The sequence below is a fragment of the Triticum dicoccoides genome, chromosome 7A, assembly GCF_002162155.2.
Source record: "Triticum dicoccoides isolate Atlit2015 ecotype Zavitan chromosome 7A, WEW_v2.0, whole genome shotgun sequence".
In the NCBI taxonomy this organism is placed as follows: Eukaryota; Viridiplantae; Streptophyta; class Magnoliopsida; order Poales; family Poaceae; genus Triticum; species Triticum dicoccoides.
Window position 1 is genome coordinate 41,749,700 of NC_041392.1, and position 13,589 is coordinate 41,763,288.

Consider the following 13,589-nt stretch of genomic DNA (forward strand, 5'->3'; position numbering starts at 1 on the left):
AAACAGAGACTAGTTAAGGGTGAAGTGACGATGTGTGTTGGAAGTGGTTCCAAGATTGATATGATCATCATCGCACACTCCCTATAATTTCGGGATTAGTGTTGAACCTAAATAAGTGTTATTTGGTGTTTGCGTTGAGCATGAATATGATTTGATCATGTTTATTGTAATACGGTTATTCATTTAAGTAAGAGAATAAATTGTTGTTCTGTTTACATGAATAAAACCTTATATGGTTACACACCCAATGAAAATAGTTCATTGGATCTCGATCGTAGTAATACACATAATCATAATAATGAAACCAAAAGATGCAAAGTTAATAATGATAGTGCAACTTATTTGTGGCACTGCTGTTTAGGTCATATTGGTGTAAAGCGCATGAAGAAACTCCATGCTGATGGGCTTTTGGAATCACTTGATTATGAATCAGTTGATGCTTGCGAACCATGCCTCATGGGCAAGATGACTAAAACTCTGTTCTTCGGAACAATGGAGCGAGCAACAGATTTGTTGGAAATCATACATATTGATGTATGTGGTCCGATGAATATTGAGGCTCGCGACAGGTATCATTATTTTCTGATCTTCACAGATGATTTGAGCATATATGAGTATATCTACTTGATGAAACATAAGTCTGAAACATTTGAAAAGTTCAAAGAATTTCAGAGTGAAGTGAAAATCATCGTGACAAGAAAATAAGGTTTCTACGATATGATCGCAGAAGTAAAATATTTGAGTTACGAGTTTGGCCTTCAATTAAAACAATGTGAAATAGTTTCACTACTCACGCCACCTAGAACACCATAGTGTAATGGTGTGTCCGAACGTCATAGCCGTACTTTATTAGATATAGTGCAAATCTATGATGTTTCTTACCGATTTACCACTATCGTTTTTGAGGTTATGCATTAAAGACAGCTGCATTCACGTTAAAAAGGGGCACCATCTAAGTCCGTTGAGACGACACAATCTGAACTGTGGTTTGGCAAGAAACCAAAGTTGTCGTTTCTTAAAGTTTGGGGTTGTGATGCTTATATGAAAAAGTTTCATCTTGATAAGCTCAAACCCAAATCGGAGAAATATGTCTTCATAGGATACCCAAAGGAGACTGTTGGGTACACCTTCTATCACAGATCCGAAGGCAAGACATTCGTTGCTGAGAATGGATACTTTCTAGAGAAGGAGTTTCTCTCGAAAGAAGTGAGTGGGAGGAAAGTAGAAAACTTGATAAGGTAATTGTACCATCTCCCTTATTGGAAAGTAGTTCATCACAGAAATCTGTTCTTGTGACTCCTACACCAATTAGTGAGGAAGCTAATGATAAAGATCATGAAACTTCAGATCAAGTTACTACCAAATCTCGTAGGTAAACCAGAGTGAAATCCGCACCAGAGTGGTACGGTAATCCTGTTCTGGAGGTCATGTTACTTGACCATGACGAACCTATGAACTATGAGGAAGCGATGATGAGCCCAGATTCCACGAAATGGTTTGAGGCCATGAAATCTGAGATATGATCCATGTATGAGAACAAAGTTTGGACTTTGGTTGACTTGCCCGATGATCGGCAAACAATTGAGAATAAATGGATCTTCAAGAGGAAGACAGACGCTGATAGTAGTGTTACTATCTACAAAGCTAGAATTGTCGCAAAAAGTTTTTCGACAAGTTCAAGGTGTTGACTATGATGAGAGATTCTCACTTGTAACACCCAGAATGTTGTTCATACGAGTTAAAACTTCTAGAGGCAAAACGTAAAAAAGTTAGGGTTCATGAAATAAAATTGAGGCACAAATAAACTGATTCTAGTTTGTGCATATGCTCACAACAATCATTGAATAACATATAGTATCAAAAAGAGAGGGAAATAATTGGATTAGTATGAGAGTGTTTGTGTCAAAATCCTACATGGCCAATGAAGGAAATATGCCCTAGAGGCAATAATAAAGTTATTATTTATTTCCTTACATCATGATAAATGTTTATTATTCATGCTAGAATTGTATTAACCAGAAACATAATACATGTGTGAATACATAGACAAACAGAGTGTCACTAGTATGCCTCTACTTGACTAGCTCGTTAATCAAAGATGGTTATGTTTCCTAACCATAAACAAAGAGTTGTTATTTGATTAACGAGATCACATCATTAGGTGAATGATCTGATTGACATGACCCATTCCATTAGCTTAGCACCCGATCGTTTAGTATGTTGCTATTGCTTTCTTCATGACTTATACATGTTCCTATGACTATGAGATTATGCAACTCCCGTTTGCCGGAGGAACACTTTGTGTGCTACCAAACGTCACAACGTAAATGGGTGATTATAAAGGTGCTCTACAGGTGTCTCCAAAGGTACATGTTGGGTTGGCGTATTTCGAGATTAGGATTTGTCACTCCGATTGTCGGAGAGGTATCTCTGGGCCCTCTCGGTAATGCACATCACATAAGCCTTGCAAGCATTACAACTAATGAGTTAGTTGCGAGATGATGCATTACAGAACGAGTAAAGAGACTTGCCGGTAACGATATTGAACTAAGTATTGGATACCGACGATCGAATCTCGGGCAAGTAACATACCGATGACAAAGGGAACAACGTATGTTGTTATGCGGTCTGACGATAAAGATCTTTGTAGAATATGTAGGAGCCAATATGGGCATCCAGGTCCCGCTATTGGTTATTGACCAGAGAGGTGTCTCGGTCATGTCTACATAGTTCTCGAACCCGTAGGGTCCGCATGCTTAACGTTCGTTGACGATATAGTACTATGTAGTTATGTATGTTGGTGACCGAATGTTGTTCGGAGTCCGGGATGAGATCACGGACATGACGAGGAACTCCGGAATGGTCCGGAGATAAAGTTTGATATATGTGATAATAGTGTTTGGTCACCGGAAGGGTTCCGGAAATCACCGGAAGGGGTTCCGGATGTTTTCCGAAATGTTTGGGTACGAGAACACTTTATTTGGGCCAAAGGGGAAAGCCCACAAGGTTTTTGGAAAGCGCAAAAGGAAGTTTTGCAGAGTCCAGGGGCCAGACGCCAGGGTCCCTGGCGTCTGGGTCCAGACGCCGGGAACCCTGACGTCTGGCCCTGGAGTCCGAGAAGGACTCTTGCCTTTCGGGTGAAACCGACTTTGTGGAGGCTTTTACTCCAAGTTTCGACCCCAGGGCTCAACATATAAATAGAGAGGCAGGGCTAGCACCAAAGACAGATCAAGAAACACCAAGCCGTGTGCCGGCAACCCCATCTCCTCTAGTTTATCCTCTGTCATACTTTTCGTAGTGCTTAGGCGAAGCCCTGCGGAGATTGTTCTTCACCAACACCGTCACCACGCCGTCGTGCTACCGGAACTCATCTACTACTTCGCCCCTCTTGCTGGATCGAGAAGGCGAGGACGTCACCGAGCCGAACGTGTGCAGAACTCGGAGGTGCCGTGCTTTCGATACTTGGATCGGCCGGACGTGAAGACGTATGACTACATCAACCGCGTTGATATAACGCTTCCGCGAACGGTCTACGAGGGTACGTAGACAACACTCTCCCCTCTCGTTGCTATGCATCACCATGATCTTGCGTGTGCGTAGGATTTTTTTTGAAATTACTACGTTCCCCAACAGCCAATACCATTGAGCTAACATGTTCTCTCCCTACATCCTTCAATCAGATAATAGCATCAAACACCAAAGTGCCATGGTTAATTACTAAAAGTCCCAATGTTTCAGGTGCAAAGAACACTGCCGCCGGTGTGGGGGAGATGAGACGATATGGAGCACCAGCCGCCACTACTTCATGGCTCGAGGCGATGACTCCCAGCTCGAGAAGAAGGAAACAAACACCCGTGGAGGGGTCCCTCCTGCCACCATCCCCTACAATCCACTCTCGATTTCCTTTTAGATGTAGATATTATGGGCTTAGGATAAGCATGGGGCCACCACATGTCAGCCACCACGTGGCGCAGATGAAGTCCAGTGTAGATGTTGTTGGGGCAGGGATCCACCTAGCATTCCACTGCATATATTTCATTTGGAAACCTTTTCATATTGTGTGCTTGCTTCATTTCTTCCTACACGAATCCAGTTTCAGTCCTCCTTCTCTCTGTACACACCAAAAGCATCCTTTTAAGAGGAGCATCACATCCATTATTGTCTACATTGACATGCTTATCTATTGTACATGTTTCTCATTTATCATCTACTGGTTCTCTAATCGTAACACCCACAAAGTTGGTCATACGAGTTAAATCTTGTAGAGGCAAAACATAAAAAAGGTTAGGGTTCATAAAAATAAAATTGAGGCACAAATAAGCTAATTATAGTTTGGCCATATGCTCACGACAATCATTGAATAACATATAGTATAGAAAACGATAGGGAAATAATTGAATTAGTATGAGAGTAGCTGCGCCAAAATCCTCCATGACCAATACCATCGAGCTAGTATGTTCTCTCCCTACCTCCTCCAATCAGATAATAGCATAAAACACCAAAATGCCAAAGTTAATTACTAAAAGTCTCAATCTTTCGAGCGCAAAGAGCAACGCTATTGATGTGGGGGGAGAGGGGACGATATGGAGCACCAGCCGCCACTACATCACGGCTCGATGATGGTCGCCCCGCTCGAAAAGAGGGAAACAAACACCTCTCGAGGGCGCCCTCCTGCCAATATACCCTACAATCCACTCTTGGCTTCCTTTAAGATGTAGAGAGAGAAATGGGGAGACCTGGGAGAGATCATGCACAAGTATAGGAAAAGCAAGGGGCGGCCACATGTAAGCCACCATGTGGCGAAGACAAGGTCCAGTGTAGATGTTGTTGCGGTGGCGTGTGTGTGTGTGTGTGTGTGTGTGTGTGACGTTGTTGGCTGGGGAGGTGTCGGGGGAGTGGTGAAGGGCACGGGGAAGGTGGCATGCCATCTGAGAGAAGAGAAAATGACAAGGGAAGGTCATGCTGGCTTGTCAAGGTGTTGGGAAGAGGTTGACCACGGAGAATGACGTGAGACAGGAGGAGAGGTGGCAGCAACCAGGCGCTAGATTTTGAGAAGAGAAGAATGCGGAGAGAAGAAAAAAGGAGGTGGAGAAGCGCGAGGCTCGAGGATAGGAGGGGATTGGTAACTACATTTTATTACTTGGGTCATGCACACAACATTTTCACCCAGTAAAACAGAACCAAACTCATCTCATTTCATGGACCAATGCTTAGCGAGACCAACTGCCATTCACCCGTGAACCTTCTCCGAACGTGTCAAAAGAATTAACAACTGACCGAATGCCAACAACCAAAAGCGTACACGAGTAAATTAGTCAGACAACAAGAAAGGGCAGTGCACAAATGCTGTCAAAATGCGACTACTCTAGCATCTTAGGAATGAGTAATGTTTTTTGGGAAGGAACCAATGCATAATTGTACTTTTTGTACTCATCCAGCAACCTTTTTCCCCACGGTTGTGCACCCGCATACACTATTGCTTGATATTTACCCGAGTATGCCCACGCTTGGCTTAAAACTCTCTCCATAAATGTGCTGCACGAAACACCGATTTCTACTACTATCATTTGAATAGTCCACAAATAAGAGGATGGGGGGGGGGGGAGGGTGCTAGCTAGCGAGATGGAGAGACAAGAGAAGGACAAAATAATAGTGCGTGCGGAACATTATGGGATAAGAGGCACCAAGAATGAGAGGGGGGGTGGAATACATTATGAAACATCATGCTTTGATGGTAGTCCCATATGAAGTTGTTGTTCATTACAATGCTATAGTCAACTTCATCCCCTCGAGCCTTTATCAGCAAGGATACCATCACTAACCTTGCAATTCTAACGTTGCCATCTACACTGTCAGGAGTAGTGATGGCCTAGATCAAATCGGCTTCCACTACCACAAAATTGGATACAAGTGCCCATTTTTCCAGTAGTGTGTGTTGAACAAAGAGAAACCCACTAGTGATTTAGCTAGAGCTAGTGAGCACTTGCCTTGATCTTGCAGGAACGTAGTAGAGTTGTGTAGAAGGTGGACTTGCGGGTTGTTACCACTACTTGTATTATCTTGCGTTATCACAAGGTAAAAATAACCAGGAACAATAGGAGGTCCTGACCTATTCAGGGCTGGACCTATGTTTTGGGAGGCCCTAGGCGAACTCGACGACATGGGCCCCTATGTCCTAAGACCATATGTGTGTGTGTGTGTGTGTGTGTGTGTGTGTGTGTGTGTGTGTGTGTGTGTGTGTGTGTGTGTTACATAAACATATATACATATTAGGAGTAACTTTCAACCCCACATCTTTAGTTTAAGATTTGACTATAATAATTGGTGGACAATGCCATATTACGACAACAATATTAAAAAGATAGCAAAATGAAACTAACATGACATGATTACCTCAAATAAGAACCAAATTTGACTAACTCCATCGACAACAATAATACTTCAGTGCTTTAGAAAAAGTTTCTTCGGGCGTTTGCAAAGTCATTGAGGGCACAATCAAGGTCAACATTGTCCAAGATATCCTTCTCAATGCAGCACATAGCCAAGCCATTCAATCTATCTTGCAACATAGTTGATCACAAATATTTTTTCACTAGTTTCAGTTTGGAGAAACTTCTTTCAGCTGAGGCTATAGTGACATGCACTGTTAAGAGGATTCCATAGGCCACAGAGACATTTGGAATCGGTAGCTATCTGATGGGCCTAGCCCATCTCGTTTCTTTTTCTTTCATAAAAAATTTCCACCTATTTTTCATTGGGCTATACTATATATGTATACTACATCATGGACCCCATCCGGCCCGGGCCTTGGGCTGCCACCCCTCCAGCCATATACCAGGGCCGGCCCTGGACCTATTTAGAAACACGGCATGTTATTCAGAAATAAATGATTGTTTTGTTGCATGGGGAGGGTTTTTGCTTTGTCCAAAATGCACATTTTAATCTTCCTATGGATCTCTAGGTTTTGTTGCATGGGGAGGGTTTTTGCTTTGTCCATTGTATACGTTGATGTCAATTCTTGTGCTTTATCTTGTGGGCCCAACCACTGACCCTTCATATCTTCGGTTTTTTATTCCCCGACTTTCAAAGCACCAACTCCAAAATTGTTCCACTGAGCTCAAGTTTGTGTGCTTCAATCTAACTTATCAAAGCCAGACCTACACAAAGAGAGCTTGGGCGTTCAAATAAAAGCAATCGCAAAGTTATTTTAAAACTGGTCATCTGCCTTCCTCATGAATTTTTCAGTGAAAACAACAACAAATTACAAGATAGCAAAAGGACATGTTGAAAGGGGAAAACACAACACACCCAGAATTAGGAGTTTAATTGAAGTCCGGGACAAGCTAAGGAGACAATTTGTGACACGCAGGTGCAGGGGTACCAAGCCCCTCACACGTGTTTTTTCTTTTGGTTTCCGATTTTCAACATTGCATATCTTTGGAATGAAAATTCCAAATTAATTTCTGTTTTCATACTCACGTTTCTCGTAAAGAGGGTTTTCAAATAAAAATCCAATTTGGATACTTTTTAAAAAAAATTCTATAAAGTTCCAAAACTTAGTACAAGCGACCGATAAAATCACAACTTTCGTACCTACGACTGAAAAAATCCGTTTAAAGTCTCAACTCAGAAACTTGATATGAGTGACCGATAAAATTGTAAGTTTCAGATACAAAATCGCACATCTCAAAAATTAAAACTTAAAATTTATTATGCCTTCATACAGGATTCAACTGCTTTACGGATCACGAGAGAATCGAGCAGCCAGACAGGACTGGGTAGGTTCACGCTCCTGCATCTGAGTGCCCTGCGACAAGCTAGCCTGCCCTGCCCATTTTGTCAGTTAGAGCATCTCCAACGGCCGCGCGAAACGACGCGCGCGCGCGGTAAACACAGCTTTTAACGCGCGCGGGGCGTTTTGCCGCGCTCCAGCGGTGGCGGAAAAACCACGCGCGCGGGAACCGCTTGCTGTGACGCCCTCGATTCAATCGTACACTAATCATACACGCAAATGTGTACGATCAAGATCAAGGACTCACGGGAAGATATCACAACACAACTCTAGACACAAATTAAAATAATACAAGCTTTATATTACAAGCCAGGGGCCTCGAGGGCTCGAATACATAAACTCGAATACACAAGAGTCAGCGGAAGCAACAACATCTGAGTACAGACATGAGTTAAACAAGTTTGCCTTAAGAAGGCTAGCACAAAAGCAACATCGATCGAAAAGGCAAGGCCTCCTGCCTGGGAGCCTCCTAACTACTCCTGGTTGTCGGCAGTCTTCACGTAGTAGTAGGCGCCCTCATGGTAGTAGCAAACATCGTCAAAGGTGGCGTCTGGATCCTGGGCTCTGACATCTGGTTGCGTCAACCGGAAAGAAGAAGAAAGGAGGAAAAGGGAAAGCAAAGCAACCGTGAGTACTCATCCAAAGTACTCGCAAGCAAGGACCTACACTACATATGCAATATTATCAAAGGAAGGCTGTATATGTGGACTGGGCTGCAGAAATGTCAGAATAGAGAGAAGGCCTAGTCCTATCGAAGACTAGCATCTTCTGGAAACCACCATCTTGCAGCAAACAAGAGGGAGTAGAGTAGCATAAAGTAAAGTGGTAGTAGTGTTATCAACCTCGGCCAGAGATCCTTTCTCGACTCCCTGCGAGAAAGCAATCCCAGAGCCATACTATCCAGTTATCATCACAATCAAAACCTCATCACCATCCAGTTCTCATCACAAGTATCCAGTTCTAGTTGTATCGATCGGGATACAACTCCAAGTGTCCGTTACCGTAGGATAGGCTATCGATAGATGTTTTCTTTCCTGCAGGGGTGCACCAACTTACCCACCATGCTCGCTTAACTCCGGCCGGACACACTTTCTTGGGTCATGCCCGGCCTCGGCCAAACAATACGCCGCAACCCGACCTAGGCTTAATAGAGAGGTCAAGCACGCCGGACTAAACCTATGCCCCCAGGGGTCATGGGCCATCGCCCCGGGAACTCCTGCATGTTGCGTGGGCGGCCGGTGAGCAGACCTAGCTACCTCCCTAAAAAGGCAGGAGCTTACCAGTCCAACCCGGCGCGCGCCGCTCTGTCGCTGACGTCTATTAAGCTTCGGCTGATGTACACGACGCAGAACGCCCATACTATGCCCACGTGATGGTTAGTGCTATCAGGCCAAAGGCCCCTCGGATCAAATATCCAATCGTAGTGGATTAGGAACGCGCGGTAACAAGCAGAGACTCACGAAAGATGTGACCCCGTTGCCCCGTCTCGAGGACTTGCATCAAGGGCTAAGAATGCCCGGCCACGCCTCGTAATTATCTCTCGGGCACCTTCCAGGTCAACCCGACTCCACATCACTCGCAATTATGCTCGCGCGGGTACCCCTCAGGGTCGACCCGTCTTTAGTAACATGGTTCAGTGTAAAGTCATAGTATTCATAGTAACTGTGTGTCTAAACATCAAGGGGAAAACCCGAGGAATCACCCCCGGTGAACTCCACTCAATGTAATCATCAAGGTGAACGTAAGAGGAATCACCCCCGAGGTTCACACTTGAGGGGTTGCACGACAGAGTCGTATCGGAAGTGGTTAAGGCGGAATCACCCTCGATGACCATGACCAAATAGCTACACTACAGGGTTAACATCAGAAGTGTTGTAGAGGTCTCACCCTCGGCACTCGATAATATCCCGGTAGTGTCGAGCAACTAAGGGGAAAGTGATGTGCGGTGCCGGGGCCTGGTCTTCGATCCCGTTGATCGGGTCTTCGATGATGAAGCAGGGGCAACAAGGACAAGGTGTGGGGGTCACTGATGGATACCTAACCAACCTATACTAAGCAGTTTAGAATAAGCAGGTAGCTATCAATAAGAAGGTACAAAAGCAGGCTATGCATCAGAATAGGAGCAAATAATAACAGTAGCAAAATCTAATGCAAGCATGAGAGTATAGAATGGGCGATATCGGGATGATCAAAGGGGGGCTTGCCTGGTTGCTCTGGCAAGGAGGGGTCGTCGTCGACGTAGTCGGTCACAGGGGCGGCATCAGTCTCGGGGTCTACAGGAGAGAAGAGGGGGAAGAAACAATAAATATAAAGCAGGCATAGCATCACAAAGCATAACATGGCAACAAGCTGTGCCGGGTGTGACCTAACGTAAGGCTACACGATATAGGAGAAGGGGAAATTCAACCGGGAATGTTTTCCCGGTTCCGGACCTGTGTCATACGGATGACCGGAGGGGGAATGCCCCATGTTCAGCATGCTAGGGGCATGTGACAGATGAACGGACCGCGTATTCGGATTCGTTGGAATTTTCTGAGCAACTTTCATATAGAAAACATTTTCATCGGAGTTACGGTTTAATTACTATGAATTTTTAAAGTTTAAACAATATTCTGGAATTATTTAAAAATAACAGAAAAGGAATATGACGTCATCATGACGTGCTGATGACGTCGGTAGTCAACAGACTCGCTGACCAGGTCAAACAGACCAGCGGGACCCACATGTCATAGACAGAGGGCTAACAGTGGGTTATTTTAAAAGAACAGGGGGTGTTAATTAGCAGTTGGGCCCCACATGTAAATGACTAATTAGCTAAACTAATTACTTTTAAATATAAAACTGGTTTAGTTAAATTGAATATGGAGCGGGGCCCGCATGTCAGTGGGCCAGAGTGCCCAGTCAGCAGTTGACCGAAGTCAACAGGTCAGCCAGGCCCACGGGTCAGCGACCCAGCGGGTGGCCCCAGCCGGCCAGGTCAGCAGTGGTGCCGGAGCTAGCTCCGGCGACCAAAGCAACGGCGGCGCCTCGCCGGAGTTGGTTGAGGCCGCACTACAGGGGGCCTCAGGACCTGCGGCTTGGACCAAAGGGCGCGGCCCGGCGCCGCGCACACAATGGTGACGACGACCGACGCCGGGGACGGCCGGAGCATCGCCGGCGGCGAGCAGAGGCGGCAGCGGCGTTCGGGAGCGTGTCGGGAAAAGCCTACGAGGCGCCAAATCGGTCGCGGCTGGTCGCGCTCGAATGGACCTTCGACGCCGCATCCATCTACGGTGGTGGGGCGACCCGTAACGGGCTGGAACGACGACGATGAGTGGCGGGGCGGACGCTGGTGTTCGGCCGCGGTTGGAGACGAGGCTAGAGGGCGCGCGAGAGGGAACAGAGAGGGAGAAGGATGAAGGGCTCACTGAGCGGCACAAGGAGGCCGGTGATAGGCTTAGTAGCAGCAGGGGGGGTCGCCGGAGAGGAGGAAGATGGCGGCGACCGTGGTGGACGGAGGTTGAAGACGGGGAGGCAGTGGGTTCCCTGGTGGCTTCCGACCCGAGCCCGTGGTCGGGGAGGACGTAGCAGAGGTCGGCGAGGCAGGTGGACACGCCGGAGGCGCCCGGGGACGGCAGTGGCCGCGATGGTGGCACGGCGACGGCGACGAAAGCGTCGGCCCCTTTCTCCAGATCGGCAGAGCGGGAGTGAGGAAGAGGGGAGAGGTGGATCTGGGAGATGAGGAGGCAAGTGGGGAGGGGAGACGGGGAAGCCCGAGGCGTCGGGGGATCTTATCCCCTCGTCGATGACGCCGGTGAGCCGGTCCGGTGGCGATCGCGACCGAGCGGTCGGTCGAGCAGTAGAAGACGACCGAGGGTGGGGGTTGGGCTGTTGGGCAGATCCCCAGGGCAGCGAGGAGGAGGGGGCTGTGGGCCGTCCGACTGGCCGAGGTGGGCCGAGGCCCAAGGGGAGGCCAGGGCTCTCCCACCCCTTCTTCTTTCCTTTGCCTTTTTCTTTTAGTTTTTCTTATCTGGAAATCAAAAGCTACTGCTTTGCAATTATTCCGAGTACCAAATGTCTCTTGTAAGATGTGCCACATGCCACAATAAATAATATGCAATATTGTGAAGTTGCACAAAATTGTTTTGAGCATTTGGAAATGATTACACACTTTTAGGAATTGAAAAGGCCAATTTAATTGTTGCTGGACCACTCAAATAATTTCCAGGAGCATTTTTGGAATCGAACAGAGGTAGGTTTCATCATGACAAATACTTAGGGAATATTTGCCACATTGTGAACTATTTTTCTGGCTCATTTTAGGATGCAAATAATTGACTTGTAATTTGAATTGAATTGGACTTGATTTTTGGACAAGTGGCATTTTGGCTTAGGAAAGCATGACGACAAGGCATCATTAGAGGGGATTACTGTAGTAAGATTCTCGGGGCGTTACAAATCTCCTCCACTACAAGAAATCTCGTCCCGAGATTTAAGTGCGGAAGTAAAGAGTAACTTCGGGAGAACTGACCCTTATAGGGTTAATTATCTGGTGAACAATTCAAGGAAAGTGGCAGATGTACCCCTCGAGTTGAAACTTAAGAAAACATCGAGAGCAAAATATGAAGGTACAATAGGAAGTTTCAAGCGAATGGACAAACGATCGATACCTGAACAGAGTGTGAGAAGGGGGTCCAGAGCATCGGGAATAGATCATCCCTATGATGGTGGCTCATGACATGATACGAAGCCAATTGCAAGAATATTTCAGAACCAAAGATATACAGAAGAGTCAGGTTCCGATCCTGTGGAACTGTGGGTTATGGGCCCACCATGTGGGTTAACAGCAGGAAGGCACTAATCAATTTGCATGATCATGATAGCAATGCAGGTCAGAGTATAGCCTGTCAGTTACGTTGGCAACAACGCTGGTACCAAGGGCGAGGGACGAAGAGAACCATTTTCCTGCTCGTTGAACGAGGCTGACCCATAGGCAAAGTTCTCGTCCATCGGTGGTTACCGGAATGTCAACAGCAATAACAACAATGTCTTACAAACAAATTGTACACCGAGGTGTTTTCATAAACAGGGAACTATTACTGCTTAGATCTCATAAACCACAAGAAAGTTTAAACAAAACAATGGAAAAGAAAAGGTGATCATTAGATTAATCAGAACATTGGAAAGGAAAATGTGTTTACACACAAGAATTGGGAGTATATCCTTCCCAAGGGGAAGCGGAGCAGGATATACATGATATGACAACAAGTTCAAAAGCATTTAGATAAAGGGGGCGAAGGAAGAATCATGATATTACCAATACAACGGTGTTTCGATAATAGAACAAGAAACATTCGACAATGTGCTTTCAATGTTCTTGTTGATAGCCGGAATACCTCAGGCAATGCTTCAAGGTAACATTAACATGGTGTTTTATGCAAGATTGAATCTGAAGGTCACAAGAAGTATAAAGGAACAATTCCAAGAATGTCAAGGAATGTAAGATATAACCAAAACATGACCAAGTCTGTATTGGCAGGAAGTCAAGGATGGTATTTCTCACCATGAATTCAATTGTCATCTCAACAGAAGTCAAAATGTTGATGCTGATCACCACACATTTGTGGAGAGGCTCTACGAAGATGCCATCGAGGAGCGACGACATCAAGCAACAGGAAGGATGAAGCGAAAGGCTATTGGAACCACGGATATGACACAAACTCCAAATCAAGCTTGTTGTTCAAGGCAAAACGTTATGACGAGGAAGATCGACGTAAGCTTCGCTCATCGTCGAAAAGCTGTGCTCCAAGAATAAGGG